Source organism: Sarcophilus harrisii, chromosome 6 (genome assembly GCF_902635505.1).
Source record: "Sarcophilus harrisii chromosome 6, mSarHar1.11, whole genome shotgun sequence".
Taxonomy (NCBI): Eukaryota; Metazoa; Chordata; class Mammalia; order Dasyuromorphia; family Dasyuridae; genus Sarcophilus; species Sarcophilus harrisii.
The window spans coordinates 124,717,366-124,739,301 of NC_045431.1; the positions used below are offsets into that span (position 1 = coordinate 124,717,366).

At 34.5% G+C, this 21,936-nt stretch overlaps 1 protein-coding gene and 1 pseudogene across 20 annotated transcripts in view; one reads left to right on the plus strand and one right to left on the minus strand.

The window, feature by feature from the left end:
• The window catches only part of ANK2 (ankyrin 2), an 819,525-nt gene that overhangs the window by 345,303 nt on the left and 452,286 nt on the right, over positions 1-21,936 (minus strand). The gene's annotated exons all lie outside the window — the stretch shown is intronic.
• On the plus strand, positions 3,757-4,341 carry LOC100913814 (annotated as a pseudogene).

Here is a 21,936-nt window from a genome sequence, read left to right on the forward strand (position 1 = left end):
CAGACAATTTTCAGATGAAGAAATTGAGACTATTTGTAGTCACATGAAAAGGGGCTCCAAATCACTATTGATCAGAGAAATGCAAATCATTTGATCAGAGAAATGCAAAAGCATATGAACAGACAATTTTCAGATTAAGAAATTGAGACTATTTGTAGTCACATGAAAAGGTGCTCCAAATCACTATTGATCAGAGAAATGCAAATCAAGACGACTCTGAGATATCACTACACACCTGTCAGATCGGCTATGATGACAGGAAAAGATAATGAAGAATGTTGGAAGGGATGTGGGAAAAGTGGGACACTGATACATTGTGGGTGGAATTGTGAATGGATCCAACATTTCTGGAGAGCAGTTTAAAACTATGCTCAAAAAGTTATCAAACTGTGCATTTCCTTTGATCCAGCAATGTTTCTTTTGGGATTATATCCCAAAGAGATCTTAAAAGAGGGAAAGGGACCCACATGTGCACAAATGTTTGTGGTAGCCCTTTTCGTAGTGGCAAGGAACTAGAAACTGAATGGATGCCCATCAATTGGAGAATGACTGAATAAATTATGTTATCTGAATGCTATGGGATACTATTGTTTTGTAAAAAACGACCAACAGGATGATTTCAAAGAAGCTTGAAGAAACCTACATGAACTGATGCAAAGTGAAATGAGCAGAACCCGTAGATCATTATACATAGCAGCAACAAGACTATATGATGATCAATTCTGATGGATGTGGCTCTCTTCAACACTGAGATGATTTGGACCAGTTCCACTTGTGCAGTGATGAAGAGAACCATCTACAACCAGAGAGAGAACCATGGGAACAGAGGGTGGAACACAACATAGTATTCCCACTATCTCTGTTATTTGCTTACATTTTGTTTGTTTTTTCTCAGTTTTCCTTTTTCTTCCTTCTTGATCTGATTTTTCTTATACAACCAGATGGCTATATGAATATATATACACACACACACATACACACACACATATTGGATATGGCATGTATTTTTGGCATATTTGGCATGTGTTGGACTGCCTGCCAGGTGGGGGAGGGGAGGGGGGGGAAGAAGGGGAAAATTTGCGGCAGAGGGTCATGCAAGGGTCAATATTGGAAAAATTACCCATGCATATGCTTTGTGAATAAAAAGCTTTAATTAAAAAAAGAAAGAAAAAAGAAAAAGGATTAGAATAATATGAGTAATATTAGAATAATATGAATAATATTTTTTATTTCATTATTTTTTTAAAGACTTTCTAAGTGTCTCAATCTCACCCAGGCTGGAAATGCAGCAGTCTTACATAGAGCACAGACCAATTCTGAGATATGGCAGTTTTCAGTACTCTGTTCCATCCTTTGTGAACTTGCCCTGACTCAAACAGCCTGGTGGTCTCCCACTCCAGGTGACCCATCATATTAATAACAGACTTAGTAAGATACCCTGTAGACATTAGTCCAATGTACTTTAAACTATCTAGCTCAAAAGATTCCTCTCCAGCCTCAGCTATAGAAGAATATTTTATTCTGTGCAATACTCAGTCCAGCAGAAGATATAGGTGGAAACCTAATAAACACTTTCTGGAAGCTAAATGTATTTTTAAAGCAGAAAAATATCACATTATCCTTTTTCTTATGACAGCTGACCATATTTTACACAGCTAATTATAACTTTCCTTTCATCTTCCATCTTTTAAAGAACAATCAGACTTGGGCAGGTAGGTGGCACAATGGATAGAGCACCAGCCCTGAAGTCAGGAGGAGCTGAGTTCAAATTTGGTCTCAGACACTTAACACTTCCTACCTGTGTGACCCTGGGCAAATCACTTAACCCCAATTGCTTCAGAAAAAAAAAAAGAATAATCAGACTCAGACATGACTTTACTAGCGATATCGCATCTGTTCCTTGGTTGTTCATATTTGCCCTGACACTACAGAGAGCAATGGCATCAATCTATCATCATTTCCCAAATTCTGTTCTGACCCTTCTACCAACACCCATTTTTGAACTCTGTCTTCTTGGAACCCAGACCCAAACCACATATTTCAGAAGGGACTAGAGTTTAAAAAAAAAAAAAAAAAAAAAAAGATTTTCCTAGCTTTCCTAGCTTTTCATTTCCTAGCTTTTCTGAAAGAAGCAATACATAACAGAGCTTAATTAGACATCTTGGTACAGCTTGAGGCAATGGTAACAGTGACACCTTACATATGAGTTGGACTCTTCCAGCAAGAAGCTCCCTGTGCTAATGAATATTGGTAGCTGCTTTGCAAGTTATAATCTAAGAGGCTTATTATATAAGAGGCTTATATGACATTAAGAGGTTATATTACAAGCACAGTATCACTCAAACATGTAGGGAAAGAAGGCTTAAAACCCAGATCTTCTATCCACTGATGCTAGTTCTCTATTCTCTATATAAGTTGCCTCATATTTTCTCTCCTTATTCTCACAATATCACTTTGGCAAAGGATATCCTGCAACCATCCCTCTACAAAATGATCAAGAACATTCTAAGTGTAAGGTTATTAACTTTAAATATTGAACCTAAGAAAATACAAAATGCAGAGGAAGCAAAAGGAACTAACTTCTCAAGGGACAAGTTTAAAATTAGATTTGAAATACCAACTCAAAAAAGATTATTTAATTATTTTGTTTTTTATTATAATTGAATGTCCTGCTAAAACATACTCTAAAAAAACTAATATCATTAGCAACTATTTTTAATTGTTATAATTTTCAATGGTAAACACTCTCCCAAATTTTAGGCCTATTTTAAAATCCTGGGATTTATAAAGCTATGAATCTGAAGTTTAGAATTCATGCAGACTCAAAACAAGGCTTAAAAGGTGTTCATCAACTCAAAGCAAGAAACTGCAGCCAATTTTCAATTAATTTGCACTAATGGGGCAAGTAAAGACTTAGATGATAGAAAATGGAAGAAAATCATAGCAATTTAGAAATAAAAAGGAAATAATAAATAAAATAATTTAAATTTGAAATAATTTTAAATTCAAAATAATTTAGCCCAACACTTCTCAAATTCTGATTTTCACCCTCTTTGGGTTTGGAAATCTGCAAGATGAAAACTATTTTCATAATACTTACTTTCCTTTAAAATACTATCTTTTCCAACTACTGGTCTGTGTTAAAGTCAGATTTTCTTCATATACTTCAACCAAAACATATTGCAACAGATTGAATGCAGAAACAGATGTGAGAATCCATCTGTCCTTTATTAAGCCAAACACTGAAGAGACTTGCAAAAAAAAAAAAAATGTAAAACTATGTGACTTCTCACTAAATTGTATTTTTTAGGAAACATAGTCATTTTTCATTAGAAATATATTATTTCAGGGCATCTAGGTGGTGCAATGTATTAAGCACCAGCCCTGAAGCCAGGAAGACCTAAGTTCAAATCTGGCCTCAAGACGCTAAACACTTCCTAGTTGTGTAGCCCTAGGCAAGTTACTGAACCCCAATTGCCTCAGCAAAAAAAAAAAAAAAGAAAGAAAAGAAATACATTATTTGTGTCAACATGGAATTTTAAAATTTCAAATGTATAAATATTTTACCATTTTAATAGCTTTTATTTCTAATACAGTAAAATATTAATAAATATATCACTTATAAATCAAATTTCTTTGGAATTCTGAATAATATTTAAGAGTTATAAAGGGGTGCTAAGACCAAAATGTTTGAGATGTGGTGATCAGGCCCACTACCCAAGAGGGAAGTAACTAAAGCCCAGAGTTGTTAAATTTTTTGACCAGTACCATGCAGTTAGTAAAAGAACTCAATTCTAGATTCCCAGTGTAGCATCTTTTTATATTTTATTTGGAATGAGAGTTTGCCATTGCATTGGAATATATTTAAGGTTTTAGAAATATATTATAGCTTTTCCCTTGGTGCTTTCTGTGGAGGAGTCACAATCTATTCTCCAGGATCATGCTTACTCTTCAATTCCTTGTGAAACCCAAAATCATCAACAAAAGGAGCAGAAAATTCATCCAGCACAAGTCCAATAGATATATCAGGATAAAAGAAATTGGAGTAAATTAAGAGGCATTGACAACAGAATGTGAAGACAATTTTAATTGCCAGATATTAATTGCCAATATTATTTATAGAAGCAATAAGACGACAAAACACATATTACCAATTGGATTCAGGAAGCGTTTGGGGCACAATATGAAGAAGTGCTCCTGATATGCAACAAATCTTATTATGTTGAGATTTCTCCCAATGTTTCCTCCAAAAATCGGAAGGTCATTGGTGAGAGAGCAACTCATATTGTCATTAAAATCATCAATCCAAATGTTAGACTGAAGAGCGAAGAAAACAAGTAAAAAGGTTTGTACATTTTCATTTGTGTTAAATGAACACTCAAAAAAAGAAAGAAAGAAAGAAAGAAAGAAAGAAAGAAAGAAAGAAAGAAAGAAAGAAAAGAAAGATGTTACAATTAAATTCTAGACCCAAACAGACTGATCTCCAAGACACCAAGAATCAGTTCACTGATGTGAGTACTTTACTGATATAAAGCGCATTCCCTCTATAAAGTGAGCTGTCTTCCTGAGTTCCTGAGATGAAAAATTCATCACCCTCTAGGAAACTTGGTAATGAGTTCAACTAATTTATCTAGGCTAGTATTCAGATCACAAGCACAAACAACAGTAGATAATACTGTTTTCAGAATCTTTCTAGCTTGATAGGCATATTATTTATGTAGGTCATAGATTAAAAAGACTGGAACTCAATGATGGGCAGACTTTTAATCCAATCTTCCTAACCTTCCCAGGAGACATTCATTTACTTCCATTAATGAGAAAGCCAGTTCCAAATTGGCCAACAGTCCAAAATTAAACATACCATCAACTTAAATATATATTGAATTGATTTCTAGGCTTTTTAAAATGAAGGAGCTAATTAGATAGCATTATGCCCTCTTCCTCTTGCATATGTAAATACACTATAAATGTAAGTGTGCATATATATGGTATGTATATATTTAATGAAGCCTTCTCTGATTACCCCAGTTGTAAGGTCAAATAAATAAAAATGAAGGCTATTAATCCCTACAAATCTGGTAAAGCTACACTAGGCCTGGAGTCAAGAAAACATCTTCCCAAATTCAAATCTTACATCAAACACTTACTACCTATGTGACCTTGCACAATTCACTTAATCCTGCTTCCATTAGTTTCCTCATACGTAAAATGATCTGGAGAAGGAAATGGTAAACCACTCCAGTATCTTTGCCAAGAAAAATCTAAATGGACTCGAAAAGAGTCAATCTTAACTGAAAACAACAAAATCCTTACAAAAGGTTTTTTGTAGGCTCATTTTGACATGGTTTTAAAATGTGATATTTTTTTTTCCGGGGATAAAGACAAAATAGTGGAGTAAAATCAGAAAGCTGATCCAGCTCTCCCAGTTTCCCTCAAAAACCACATGAAACCAAACCTCTGAACAGAGCCTGATGGAATGAATGAAACCACTCTCTAGCTCAAGATAGAATGAAAAAACTTCAAGAAAAGTCAGTCTCACGAGTAAAAAGGGTATTCAGCACCTTTGGAAAGAAATCCCACAAGGAAAACCCCAAGGAACATTGTGGCAAAACTCTAAAACTATAATCTCAAGGAAAAAATACTGCAAGCTACCAGAGAAAAACAATTCAAATAGCAAGGAGCAACAGTCAGGATTACCCAGAATCTGTCAGCTTCTACATTAAAGGATTGGAGGACCTGGAATACCATGTTCCAGAAGGCAAAGGACCTGGGTTTACAACCAAGAATTAAAGACCCAGAGAGATTCAGCATCATCTTTTAAGGAAGAAGATGGTTCTTCAATGAAGTAAGACACTTTCAGCCATTTCTATTGAAAAAAAAAACAGAATTAAACAGGAAATTTAATCTACAAACACAGGACTCAAGAGAACCATAGAAAGATAAACAGGAGGAAAATATATATATATGTAATGTATATATATATTTGAAAGTTGAACTGTTTACAGCCCTAGATAGGAGAATGATATTTGTAGGTTTTGTGAACTGGATCTGACAAGCATGGAAGAAGGGAGGAGGGGAGGTACAGATAGAGGAGGAGCATGGACTGAACGGGTGGCTGTGAATGGTCCCTGGTGTGATGATATGGTAAAAGAGGAAAGGGGAGGTATAATATGACAATTAATTCACATGAAGAGGTGCAAAAGACCTATTACAATTGAGGGAAAGAAAGGAGGGGGAGATAAGCATTGTCTGAAGTTTGATCTCATCAGTTTTGGCTTTAAGAGGGAATAGTCTAATCATTCAGTTGGGTATAAAAACTTATCTAACCCTATAAAGAAATAAGAGGAGGAAAAGGAAGAGAAAATGGAGGAACAGTTTAGAAGGGAGGGAGAAACATTAGGGGAAAAGGTAAGAAAAGGGAGGAAGGGCTGCAGAGAATAAGATAGTGGGGAGGGTGGGCTAAAAAAAACACTACTAAGAGAAGAGGGAGGGAAGGTAGGAGAGAAGGTAATGGATGGTGTGGGTAAAAAAAAAACTAAGGAGAGAGTAGAAAAAAAAAGTATATACAGGGGAGAAAATAGGATGGAGGGAAAAACAGAACTGGTAATCATAATTGTGGATGTGAATGGGATTAACTTTCCTAGAAAACTGAAGCAAATAGCAGAGTGGATTAAAAAACATAATTATTTAATATGTTGTTTATAAGAAACACATTTGACACAGAGAGACACATGCAGAGTTAAGTTAAAGGCTGGAACAGAATTTATTATGCTTCAGCTAAAGTAAAAAAAGCAGGGATAGCAAATCTGATCTCAGATAAAGCAAAAGTAAAAATAGATCTTATTAAAAGACATAAGGAAGAAAAGTACATCTTGATAAAAGGTATAGTAAATAATGAAGTAGTAACAATACTAAATGTATATGCAACAAGTGGTAGAGCAGAAAAATTCCTAGAGAAGATTTCAAGCCACTTACAGAAGAAATAGACAACAAAAATATTCTAGTGAGGGACCTCAACCTTCCCCTCTCAGAATCAGACAGATCTAACTATAAAATAAACAAGAAAGAAAACTAAGGAGGTTGATAGAATCCTAGAAAACCTAGACATGATAGACCTCTGGAGAAAATTGAATAGGGACAGAAAGGAATAGACCTTTTTCCTGGCAGTATATGGCACCTACACAAAAATTAGCCATGTATTAGGGCATTAAAAACCTTACAATCAAATGCAAAAAGGCAGAAATAGTAAGTGCTTCCTTTTCAAACCCTAATGCAATAAAAAAAATTATATTCAATAAAGGGCTAGGGAAAGAGAGACTAAAAAATCAATTGGAAATTAAATAATCTAATTCTAAAGAATGAGTGGGTCAAAAAACAAATCATGGAAACAATCCATAATTTCGTTCAAGAGAATGACAATGAGACAATATACCAAAACCTATGGGAAGCAGCAAAAGCAGTTCTTAGGAAGCTAGGTGGCCCAATGTATAGAGCAGCAGCCCCAGAGTCAGGATGATCTGAGTCCAAATTGGGCCTTAGACACTAGTAGAAATCAAGCATTTACTTTTGTGTAACAGATTCCCAGGAAAAATAAAAATAAATTAATCGCAGTTAATTGCCACACTGCCACAAAGGAGAACCACCCACAGGACTTGAAAATGAGATTTTTTATGAATAAAATTAATTCCTACCCAGGAAAACTGGGAATTAGCTTTGACTTTTTAAAATTAGGTACTCTTTATAAATTTTTGATTTGGTTAAGGAAAGAACAATGATAAATAGTAACAAAAAGTCAAGTGTACTTGATCTAGTGTTTCTACTGTAACCAAAGAGATTATTAAAAAAAAGGAAAAAAGGATAAACACATACAAAAATGTTTGTAGCAGCCCTTTTTGTAATGGCAAGGAACTGGAAAATATGTAGTTGCCCATTAGTTAGCAAATGGCTGAACAAGTTATGATTTATGAATATTATGGAATTTTTTTTCTATAAGAAATGATCAGAAGGATGATTTCAGAAAGGCCTGGGAAGACTAGCATGATCTGATGCTAAGTGAAGTGAGTAGAACCAAGAGAACATTGTACATACATAACAACAACAAGATTATGTGATGATCAATTCTGATGGACATAGTTCTTTTCAGCAATGAAGTAATTCAGGTCAATTATGAGCCATCTTCATTCAGAAAGAGCACTGTAGGGACTGAATGTAGATCACAACATAGTATTTTCACCTTTTCTGTTGTTGTTCGCTTGCTTTTTGTTTTCTTTCTCATTTTTTTCCTTTTTGATCTTATTTTTCCTGTGAAATATGATAATTGTGGAAATATGTATAGAAGAATTGCACATTTAACATATATCGAATTACTTGCTGTGTAGGGGAGGGATTAGAGGAAGAGAGGGAAAAAGACAAAATTTTGGAGCACAAGATTTTGTGAGGGTGAATGTTGAAAACTATCTGCATGTATTTTGAAAATAAAAAACTATTTTTTAATAAGTCAAGTATTCAATTATGACTGGTACTCTCATAAATACAGTAACTCATGGCCAACTTTTCATGACCTCATTTGAGGTTTTCTTAGCAAAAATACTAGGTTTGCCATTTTCTTATCAGCTAATTTTACAGATGAGGAAACTGAAGCAAACAGGGTTAAATGACTGATCTAGGGCCACACAGCTAGTAAGTCTCTGAGGCCAAATTTGAGCTTATGTCCTATACACACACACACACACACACACACACACACACACACACACACACAAAGATGATGAGCTTTCAAACAATATGAGCATTTCAATTTAGGTAGAAGCTATTATGGGCCAGAACTCTGTGCTTGAAACAAGGATTCTTACAAGGTGCTAACTCAGTGGAATTGATACAATACAATACAATGGTTATCTAGTTTAGCATGGTAATCAATAGTTCTCTAGTTCAGTATGATTGATTTAATCTCACAACAAATAATGGTTTCCTAGTGATATAATGATTGGTTTATACCCAGTATACTACATATAAACTGGGACAAACTCAGCCAGAGAGATTCATTTCATCTCCCACCTTTGTGATGGCTGGAGGCTGGAGCACAAGCTCTCAGAAAGAGACAGACTTCAAGACAGAGACCATCGTGGTGGTCCTCCTGCCTCCCCCACAGAAATCAAGACACATTCTGGAGACCTTAAGTAAGCTAGCTCGAGCCCGAGGCAAGGAAATTAGACTGTGAAGGAGATAATAAAGAATTTGGACTTTGTCCCTGGCTATTCTCATGGTGATTGCTCAGCTGAAATGAAGGCTGGTCCCAAGTCCAACCAGAACACTACAAGAAGCTGTTCCTATCTGCCAGCTACCATCTACTCACAGAATATAGGACAATGCATTGGATTCAAATCCTACATTTGCTATCTGGTTGTGTGACTTTAAGCAAATCACTTCTCTTTGCTAGGCCATATATTCTGCCCCCTCCTAAAATTAGGGAGTTTTGCTAGATGATTTCTAGTGTTCCTTCTAGTTCTAAATCTCTAAATCTCTAATATAACATCACATATATTGTCACTTGAAATGTACAGAGATAAATTTACAGAAATGATGAACAGCAGCAAAATAATATTCCAAATATATCAGATGATAAATCTGTCTAATAATATCTATGTCTCTTTCTATTAAATAATAATTTTCACATGTATTTATTTAGCACTATCCTCTTTCCTGAGACCTCTAGTCTTATATGACCAACTGCGTATTCAACATCTCAAAGCAGATGTTCCATAGATATCTCAAACTCAACTTGTACGTAATAGATCTCATTATCTTCTCTCAAAAACTCTCTCCCTCTTCTTAACTTCCCTATTATTTAGAAGCCATCATTTTTATCCCAGTAGGACAACCTCCCAACCTAAGTAGGCATCATTCTCAGCTCCTCACTAGAATTTACCCCACATAGTCAAACTATTCTCAGGTCTTATCTCTACCTTTACAACATCTCTTGTATACATTGTCTTCTCTACATTTACATAGTCACTTCTCTGGTGTACCACTTCATTCATGGAAAAAAAGACATAGTCAATTGTTTGGTCTCTTTGATGCCTAATCTCTCCCCATCTCCAAATCACCTTCTACTCAGCTGTCAAAGTTATCTTCCTAAAGCATAAACCTAACATGTAACCCTCTTAATAAAATCCAGCGCCTCCCTGTTACCTCCAAGATCAAATATAAATACTAGTCCTTAACTTTCTCCCTCTTAACATTTGTAGTATTGTTACTCTCCTCCATGTACTGTTCTTATTTGACCTTGAACAAGAGGTCATATCCTTACTTTGCACCTTTTCACTGGAAGCCCCACATGCCTGGTATGGATTTGCCAAATATATACTCTTGCCATCCCTCTTATAAATCACTTTCCATTTATACTGTCTAGATCTTTTATATATATATATATATATTTAACATGTTTTTCCTCTGTTAGAATGTGAACTCCTTCAATGCAAGAACAATGTGTTGTGGTTTGTTATTGTTGTTGTTTTTAATTTCCTTGTATACCCCAGGTACTTAATGCTTATTGACTGCCTGACTCAAGTAAAGACAGTGAAAAGCAGTGAAGGAATCACAATAAAAGAATAGAAAAAGAGTAAGGAAAATTCTAGAAGATTTTAAGGAGAACTAAACATGAAAAACAAATATAAGAACAATGAACATAGAAATATATAATATAATAGCCAAGAAGGAACAGGTTGTTTTAAGCAGTGTTAAGAATAAATAAATGTCAAAGAGTAGCAGAAAGAATTCAAGATGAATTGTAATTTTATCACTTAGTGATAAGTGATCAACACTGGGAAACACTATTGACTGACATGAAGGATGATAAATGGCCTATCATGAGGCCAGGGAGCATTAAGAGATGTGTAGATAACAAGCAGCATATGAATGTAATATTAACCACCCAATCTTATATAATACGTATCACCTTGAGGACAATGGTGAGTTTACCCTTTATTGTAAAGAAAAACTTTAGATTTAATTTAGAATTAAAATATTCTCACCATTTAGGGTCACCTTGTATCATTCCACTTGGGGATCTGGACATGAAATAATCTGAACTCTCCTGATATGACCCACAATTTAAGAATTGGCTTTCAAAGTAAAGTGTAGGCCAAAAAAGTGGTTACCTTATTAAATTCTACCCCATATCTGTTTATGGGGCTTAGGCTAGGGCTGGCTTGAAGATGGAAGTCAAACCAAAGATGTGAGCAGGGCCAATAAAAAAATTACAATTACATCATTGCAGCAAATGTAAGATGCACACTAATGAAAAATGATTTCCCTATGCAATTCTATTCCTTCCAGTACTTAGAACTCTGCTATACTCTAATAACATAAGCATAGATATTAAATCTTCCATTTATGTACTCAAGAATCTCAAATTTACTATTAATTGCAAGCAAAATTTCATCAAAACTTAACTATTTATATTCCTAGTTTAGACACTAAAAGGTATTTTGTATTTTAAGTCAATTTCATAAAATCACATAATTTAGTAGAATCATTAGAGTTAGAAGAAATTTTTAAGATCAGCAAGTTCAATGTCCTTCATTTTATAGAGAAAAATTAAAAAAAAACAAAACAAAAAACAAACAAATCCAAGGTTAAATACTCTACCCATAGATACACAACTAGTTAGTGAGTGTCATACCTGTCTGACTCTCACTTTGGGTTTCTCCATTTTGCCCTAAAGCAAATGACATAAGTAGTTATTATTACTACTGACTAAATAAGTACCCTGTGCTCTGGTTCCACATTAATTAATTATGGGACCTTGGTCAGTCACCTGATTTCTCTGGGCTTCAGTTTTCTGTAAAGTGAATCAAATTGACTCTAACATCCATTTCAGATTTCAATATGATTGTGGATACCAGCACTATCATAGTTCTGAGAGGTGAATAAATGGGCCTTACACAGTCAGGAATTAGAAAAGAATAGTTATGTGTCTTTCTGTTATAATGGCTACCACTGACATAACGTCGTCTTTTCACATTAATCATTAAGACAAGAGGTTTGATGTGTATCTTATATTCCTTAAAGTTACAAAACCACTTTTCATGTAATAGTATCATACTTTTAAAAGCTACTTGGAAATGTTCATTAATCTTGATAAAAGAATAATGAGATGGCAGTAGATGAATAATAATTTGACCAGATTATATATATAGAAAAATTAATCTGAAGAAAACACTTGATATAAAATTAGTTGTCAAGATTAGAGTTTTGTTATTCATGAAGCCAAAGTCAGCTTGTTCATCAGTTAGAACCACTGAATGTCTATTGTGTGAAGAATACTCTACCAGGTGTTAGATAATGGATTAAAAAGAGAGACATGGCCTTGAATCTGAATATATTGCTTCAAACATACCAAAATGATTGGAAAATAAAGATTTTTCTCATTTTAATTAAAATCACAACTAATGTATAGTTATTTTTGGAATATCTCAAAATGGGAAGGGATTTCAGAGTCCCTTAATTATATTAATAATAACCTTTATGCAGCACTTTAAATTTCACCAAGTGATTTACAGCTATTATTTCATTTGATCCTCACAACAACCCTGTGAAGTAGTTGCTATTATTATCAACCTCTTAAAAATGAGCTAAATGACATCAATGATGATTTTGTGACTTGATCAATGTCACATGGCTAATTTTAGACAGGATTTGAATTCAGATTTTCATGACTCCAAATTCAATGTACTAGTTACTATGCTATCCAAAGGCTTCCCATCTAATCTGGACAAGAATTCTTTCTCCAACTTTCCCAATAATTAACCAATCTTTTAGCCTTTGTTTGAAGGCTTCTAATGAAAGGGAACTTCCTGAAGCAGCCATTTCCACTTTTGTATATTTCCAAAAGTTTAGAAGGGTTACCTAAGTTTTCATGGCTACTAAATAGCAGAACTGATATTGAAATCCAACTCTTATGTTTTAAAGATAGTATCTTTATTCTGTGAATTTATTATCCTAGAATAATGCCTTATGTTTGTAGAGCAGTCACTTATAAACAAAATACATACAATATCTCAGAACCAGGTTCCTCAAAGGAACCAGAAGAGTAGTTATTATTCTCACTTTTTTTTTCAGATACACAGCTTTAGTGTATATTCTAAAATCTCATCATTACATCCACATAGGCATTCCTAGTCTTATTTATAATCTTTTTTTAATGTAATATAAACTCTAAGCTAGGTAATTAAATTTGGAGACTTAATTTAAACATGTTTTGGAAATTAAATAATAAAGCCAGGGCAAACATTGACATCCTGAATTCATACCACTCCAATTAACCAAATAATTTAAAGCTAATTTTAAATTAACATTTATAAGAACTTTCTCATTATTCATTGCTGCTTGTTACACTCCTGAGATCACAACTACTGCATGTTACTTAAGGATATATTTCCTAAAATGGAAGGATAAGGATATATATCAATGTTATTAAACATTTATTAAGGTTTACTTTATTGTGGGTAGAGAATTAGATTAAGTGTTAGGGAGATGCACATTTTAGGTTTAATATAGACCCTGAGTTGATGGATTTTATAATCTGCTAAAGAATCTGTGGTGTGTGAGTATAACTATAGAACAAAATGATACTTGTAAAAAATGGAAACCAACAACCAGGTGAGGTCTATGAGAAAATTACAAATTGAGGAAAATACCCCGTTAGGAGTATTGTTGGCCTGCAAGCTATGTGTTTGAGCCTTCTGCTTTAAGGATGGGTGGTTATTCAACAAGCAAAATAGTTGATCATTTCAAAAACAGCAAACAGGATGAGTAAAAGTATGGACCTGGGGAAGAGCAAAACAGTAAATTGCCTAATGTGGCTGGAACACAGATTTTGACACAAGGTTGGAAAGGTAAAATAGTACTAAATTGTGAAGGCACTAAAATGCCATGTAAAGAAATTTATATTTCACTTTATAGGCAGGTGGGAGCTAGTTTTGATTTTTGAGCAGACTATCATAACTAAATATAAACCAAGAATCTCTTTAAGTGGTTACACCATTCATATTTGTGCTGCATATTTCCACTAGGCTAGAACAATGATCATATTTAATGTAATTATAGTTTCAAATAATACAAATTTCACCATTATGCAGGATTCATTATTCTCAGAACCTGGCTACATAAGATTAATCAGACAGTAATAGCTCAGCATTTTTTTTTAAGCACAAGCAGTCTTAGTCATTAGAGAAAGTGCTCACATCAACTAAACAGATGAAATTGAGTAGTTTGGTATAAAAAGCTAAGAATATAAAAAAGGAACTTACAATTCAATGGAAGGAAAGACATACTCAAATGAATCAAGGGAAAGTAAGACAAATGCTTCAGAATAATGTAGAAAAACTGTGATGAGAAATTTTGGAAGAAGGAGACTGGGGGAAGGAAGGGACATTTAGAAAGATTTCTTGAAGAAGGGAGCATCAATATTCATCCGTTAAGAAGGGGATTTCAAAAGACAGATAATGGGGAGACAAGATATCCTTTCCAAACATGGGAGATGGTATAAGTAAAGGCATGGAAATCAGAGGGAACAGGAAGAACATATGGCAGGAGTGGTGTGGAGAATACTCCAGTTTGCCTAGGTTTGTAAATAAGTTTATATGTATTCTTTCATTTAACCCTTCACAGCAACCCTGTGAATGGCACTACAGGTGCCATTTATTTATTTTTATATAAAGACAAGACACTGAGGTTTAGAAAAGCTAAATTACTTTCCACAGTAGCATAATTAGTAATTGACTTGAACTCAAGTCTCATTCAAATGTTTGAAGTCCAATGATCTTTATATTATATACTATGGTGCCTTTAGAATGAGATAAAACTAAAGCAACATTGTCCTGAATACAAGGACAAGGGATATCATCATTTATTTATTAGGCAAAAGTGAGTTTCTGAAAGTTTTAGCAGAAAGGAGTAACATAATCAAAACAGTATATTGGAAATGTACCATGGTACCTTGGTCAAAATAAGAAGGAGAGATTGGAGAGAAGGTGAAAATGGAAGCAAGAAACCCAATTAGGAGGCTAATATAATAATTCAGGGGAAAAGCATGAGGAGCTTATACTAGGGAAATTGAACCAGAAGTGAAAAGTCAGAGATTAAATAAAGAAAAGTCAGGGCTGAGTCAAATGAAACTGTGGAAGCATCATTAACAAGAATAATCAACTATTCAGCTAGGTTGGGTACAAGAGTTAAGAAAGTAACTACAACAGCATGGAAAGAGAATTAATGAGGGCCTTTATTAAGGTGGTGGCTATAGAAATAAAGGGGAAGAAAAAAGCTATAGATACTTACAGAATTTGCAGGATCTAGGAACTAAATGACTGTAAAAAGGAGAGGAGAGAGTAAAAAACAGGATGACTGAAATCACCAGTTACCACCTGAACTCATGCCTTCATCACCCCTAACTACTGCTATATCCTTTTAATTGGTCCCTTGGCCTCCAATCTTTCCCTAGTTCAATACATCCTCCACATAGCTGCCAAAGTGATTTTCTTTAAAGCCCACATTCGAGCATATTCCTCTCCTACTAGATAAACTCCAAGGGCTCCCTACTACTTACAGGATCAATTATAAATTCTTCTTTTGACTTTCCAATCTTTTCACAACATAGTCCCATTCTATCTTTTCAGTCTTCCTATATGTGATTAATCTCCATGGTCAAGACAAACTGGCCTTCTCCTTGATCCTCACAAATTGTAATGCCTTTCTTATCTTTATACCTTTGCAATGGTGGTGTTCCCCATGCTTAATACGTACTCCCTCCTCAATGAGGCAATACTGAATCCCATACTTTAGTCAAGACACAGATCAGTCTCTTAAATGAAGTCTTATCTGATTCTCCACACACACACACACACACACACACACACACACACACACACATTGCATATATGTCCTCTCAGATATAAACTCTCTTAGAGTAGAATTTTTTTTTTGTTTTTTATCTTTTATCTCTAACACCTAATGCTGTACATGGTACATAGTATGCTTGATAATTGCTTACAGAGTGACTAGTTAATTTTTTAAAGATCTGTTATATTTGGCAAGTTAGGAGTCATTAATGACCTCTGGGAAAATACTTTCACTGGAATGGTGGGAGTGGAAACCAGATTGTAAAGGGCTGAGGAGAAAGTGAGAAGCAAGGAAACAGAAGCATCTGGTGCAAGAAAGTTCTACAAATTTGGCCCTGCCAGAGAGGAAAGAGGGAAAGAGAGGAGATGAGAGCTGGAGGGAATAGAAGTATCAAGGGAGAGCTTTATATACATACACACACATCAATGAGGGACACCCAAGCCTTTCTACAAGTAAATAAATGGGCAGGAGCCAATGGACAGGAAGAGGCTAATTATACATAAGAGGTAGAGACCTTCACTGAACCATAGAATGAGATCAGGACCAAAAAGAATGAGATAAGGACTCAAAAGAATGAGATAAGGACTCAGATACAAGAATAACTTTTCAAGAAATAAAGATAGCTGTTCTTTTGACATAGAGGAAGTAGGAAAGAAAAATGAATAACACTAAGAAATACTAGAAATACTAGTTAAAAATTAACTAAGAAAAATTCTATACATTTCACCCCCAGAACAAGAAAAAAATAGCGTTCCCCTCAGCATTGCTAATGAGTAATTCAAAACACAAATGCTGAACTGTTCGACAAAATGCAGGAAAGAATGTAGGGGTGGAAAGAGAAGGAAAACCTCTTACTCAACACTGACCCCATCTGGATCCTACACAAAATTTCTTAACCAGAAGTCCAATAGATGGATTTTAGTGCATCTTTGAATTTAGCTAGCGGGAAAATTAGATCTTTATTCTTACAAACCTTTAGTTTTCTTTATAATTCCTCTTATTTTAGGTATCTAAAAAATATTATTCTGAAGTATCCATATGCTTCACCAGACTGTCAAGGAGGTCCCTGAGACAAACTATGCTACAGAGGTCCTGTCCCATTACCTTTTCTTTCAACAAATAACACTAGCTAAAAAGAGGAAATGTATATACTTCAGCTCAATGATTAGGACTCAAGGATTTCAATTAGGATTGAAAGTGCAGGAAGCTGTTTACAATCCATACATATGAATATTTTGGTAGGTTATAAGAGCTATGCCTCCTAAGATACAAATTTCTTCCCTTTATCTTTGTGCTTCCTGAGTTTGAAATTCCTTCCAGTTTCTCAAGATGGGAAAATACCCTAAAGAGTAACAATGAAACAAAAATTGATATTGATGAATCCTGTTCTATCCACAAAGCCATGAAATCTCCTGAGATCTGAATCCACAAAGTTACTAAAGAATTCTTGCATACCATGAACATTTGAGTTAACTCAAAACAATGCAAACTTCTTATGACAAAACTGTTATCACAATCTATTGGTCTTTCTCAAAATCTTAGTCCAAATAGCTCTTCAATTCTAATTCTACTAATTACAAAAAAAGAATGCCTACTATTGAAACAATATGACCTATTCACTATGAAAAATTATAATTGTAACTTCACTAAAACTCTTGTTTCCATATCTCATCTACAACATTAATTGGCTATTACTTTAATCAATTATCTCATTAATATTTTAAATGTGATACCAATACCTATTTTATTTAAATATGGAAAAATTATTCTCAATGTCAGTTCAGGGTCAGACTATTTCTTGGAGCAAGCCAGAAAGGGTTTTAAATTCTATAGAAAGGGGGAAAGAATCAAAAGGGATAGAAATGACAAATTTCAAAATGATCTTTGCAACAAAATGATCACCATCAATGGCTGAATTGATCACCAATCACAAAATTTCGAGATAACTTTTATGATATCCTGTATTCCAACAGAATTCACACTGCTTTACAATTTGCAATTCAAGAGAACACCATGAGGAACATGGAGAAAAGAATTCTGAGAAATAATATGAGTTCTGTATATCTAGTGAGAAGTATAGCAGAGGGTAAACAGAACTAAAATAAAAAATATTGCCTAGTGTTTGAGCCAAATTCCGGTTCAGGAAATTTTATAAATTTGGTCAAACTGCTAAAATTTCATTTTCAACTAGTTTCTGTATTCTTCAAAATTATGTAAACAATTTATATATTATGCTGCATACAACTAGATTTCATTCTCAGGAGGTAAGCCATGTAACTATTTCATTATTGAATTTATATTTCTAAGTTCTCCCTCAGATAGTGCCTTGAACACAACAATCATTTAATAAATACTTATAGAATTATGTGAATTTATTTATCCATGTATACACATATGTGTATGTATATGTATGTATGTTTTGTGCGTATGTATAAATTACAATATGGATCATTTGTGAAATATTTCTGATCCTTAAGGTTGAATATTTAGATAGGTCTCCATTACTTTGACATATATTAGGAGGAAAGACTACATGATTACTCATAGTTTTTTAATCTGTAAAAATAAAACTAACTTTTTTAAGTTTTAAGTTTCCAAAAATATTCCAGTTCATATTAATATAACAATTTGAAAAATAAGTATTCTCCCCTTTAACAGTCTTCTCTAGGAATGATACGGAATCAGATTTTCCATAATACTAAATCTATTTTTGCCACAGCCAAACAAATCTGACAGCTGTAAAATTAAGTTGGTATTTAATCACCCACTCAGTGGATGCAAAGGGGTTCTTTATAATTAAATACAATGGAAGAGCTCAGATTTACAGTACAGTCTGAAAAGAATGCCATTAATAATGCAAATCACTTATGCCCAATGTCATTATTAAAAAGGGGGAAATAGTTTGTGAATTGAGCTAAGCATAAAAGGGTAAATATGAACAAAGAATTTAAATGAGGTTTTTTTTTTTTTAATCAAGACCCTGAAAGCTTCACAAGTGGATAAATGTCTTAACAACTGCAATACAAAGTCAAATGGACAAGTAAATGAATATACTATTTTAATTTCCAATTTTAAGTGGACATTTGGATATATAATAGGTATTCTTACAGATGAAAATAAATATTTTATCACTCCATCCTCACTTTATTATGATTTTGTAAAAATATTGACAAAACTGATCTACAGGCAAAATTTACAGGCAACAACAAGAAATTCTATAGCCCAAAGTTATTGATTGGACTTTTCCATGATTAGACAGTTTCAGGTATTTATTAGATCATAAATCTCCTTTCTGTTGGCTATTGTATTTTTTTTTTTACTTACAATGATATTTGGCTTGGTGCCCAGAAAACTTTGCACATATTTTTTTCCCCCTTCATCATGTGGTACCACTCCCAGAGTTAGATTTTTATGTACAAAGCTGCTCACTGCTAGATTGGGAGCAGTTTTTAAGGACAGTAGAAAATTCTTCTCCTCCTCTACCACCAAAAAAAAAGTATAAAGCAAACAATTCAGGTTGCTATTCACTTTGCTAGATAATTGACATTTTCCCATTGCTACAAATAATGACATGTAATTAACCATTAATTAAAATTGTGTTAGTGTCATGGGCCAGAACTCTGAACTTGAAACAAAGGATTCTTACAAGGTATTAAGTCAGTGGAATTGAAAGAGACAATAGTTATCTAATTTAGCATGGTACAGTATGATTGATTTAATCCTACAAGGAGATGTTATGGGCCAGAATTTGAAATAAGATATTAAGTGGAATTGAGGAGACAATGGTTAAATCTAGTTTAGCACTGATTTAATCCTATAACAAATAATGGTTTCCTAGTGACATAATGATTGGTGTATACTCAGTGTAGGGCATATAGAAGCTCTCAAGGCCAGAAAAGATAAGTGCCCTAGAAGCTCTCGGAGCCTCAGCCAGGATTCAGTCGGGGAGATTCAGAACCAAGGCCAGACTGAAAGGCTCTCCAGAAAGCTGCCCAGCCCCAGGAAGGAGATAATAAAAGATCTGGACAATAAGAAAGCTAACTGGGCTGCAGGAAAAGAGACGAGACTTGGAAAGAGACAATAAAGGATTTGGACTTTAACCCCTGGCTGTATTCATGTGGTGATTACTAAACTGAAACTAAGGCTGCCTCCAGAGACCCCAAGAAAACCCCAATAAGAGAATGTTATATTTTAGAGAGAATATTACATTTTGTTGCCCAACGTAAGGCAGACACGATCCTGATTTCAGTGGAAAAGCCTCCAATCCTAATTTCAGTGGAAAAGTCTCTGATCCTGATTTCAGTGGGAAAGTCTCCTCAGTCCAGAAATTAGAGTGAGTACAAAAATAGACTAGGAAACTTTGTTAAAGGGCTAAAATACTGCTTCAGCTAAAATGGGACAGATGTTTAGAAAATAGCCTTCTTTTCCAATTCAAGGAAAATGTATAGAGAACATTGTCAGACTTATGAAAAGCTAAGGTTTGATTATAATTTGGAAACAGATTACTAAACTTTTAGAAACTGTACAGCACACATCTCCTTGGTTCTCTAAGGAAAAAGAATTGGATCTAGAGGAGTGGAAATTAGTAGGAGAGCATTCTACAATGAAAATGGACCTGACTCAATTTCCAAAGATACCCTTCATACATATAATTTAATACAACTGGCTTTAGGAAATTATATAAGTTATAGAATAAGGAAAAAGAAGAAAGAGCAGGAGGGGGAGGAAATTGATATACTAGGTGAAAAGGATGAAGAACTGAACATGTCATTATTGTTCAGTTGTATCTATCTCTTCATGATCTCATGGCCTATATTATTTATGGAGTTGTCTTGGCAAAGATATTATAATGGTTTGACGTTTTTCTTCAGTGGCTGAAGTTAAATGACTTGCCCAAGATCACACAGCTAGTACATGTGAAGGAACATTTTTGAACTCAAGTTTTCTTGATTCTAGGCCCATCACTCTACACACTTAGTCATTTAGCTACCTACCTATAAACTTATCACTGTACTGCAGATAGGAAAGCTGACCAGTAATATGCTCATATAATTAGTGCTAAACAAGACCAAGAAACAATATTTCCTATTTCTCATCTCCTGTTGTATCAACAGGAATATCAAGAGTTACAGCTTGGGCTTCTCCCTTTTTTGCATGGTAAAATTTTAGTAGTTAAAAAATAAAAAGTGAGGTATCATTCATAATGACAATAAGAAATAATTACATATCTTTACCTGTAGTGTTCTTAGTTCATTTTTCTGGAGGTCTTTGGGGCAGCCTTCTTTTCAGGAGAGTAATCACCACAAGAATAGCCAGGTGTTAAAATCCAAATCCTTTATTATCTCCTTCAAAGTCTTGTCTCCTTGCCTGGGGCTTCAGCGAGGTTTCTTAGAGGCCTTCTGGAGTCTTGGTTTCAGTGGAGAAGCTAAGGAGGACAGCCCTGCCACCAAGGTGGTGTGAAATGGAATGAATGAATCTGAGTCCAAGGGCTTGTGCTTCAGCCTCTAGTCCACTTGTCTTCTCTAGTTCTCTCTCCAAGCCTCTCAGTCCCCCAGGAGAGCCACCAGGAACCTGACTGAAGGTAGAAATTAATCTCTCTCCTTGACTCCCAGAGCTTGGACTCCTGCCTCCTTTGGCTGAATTTGTCTCAGTTTATATGCTCTACATTGAGTATAAACCAATCATTATATCACTAGGAAACCATTATTTGTTGTAAAATAAAATCAATCATACTGAAGTTAGAGAACTATTAATCACCATGCTAAACTAGCTAACCATTGTCTCATCAATTCCACTTAGTATATTGTAAGAATCCTTGTTTCAAGTTCAGAGTTCTGGCCTATAACATCTCCCGCTTTCTTTTGTTTTAGAACATAGGTGGTCATGCCCTCCCTGACTTCTCAAGCAGGTGAGAACCCCCAAAAGGAGGTGATCACACCTTCCCTGACTCCTCAAAAAAGGGGTGAAAACACAAAAAAAGGAGATGATCACACCCTCTTTGACGTCTTAGGAAGGGAAATGAAAACCAAAGGAAAA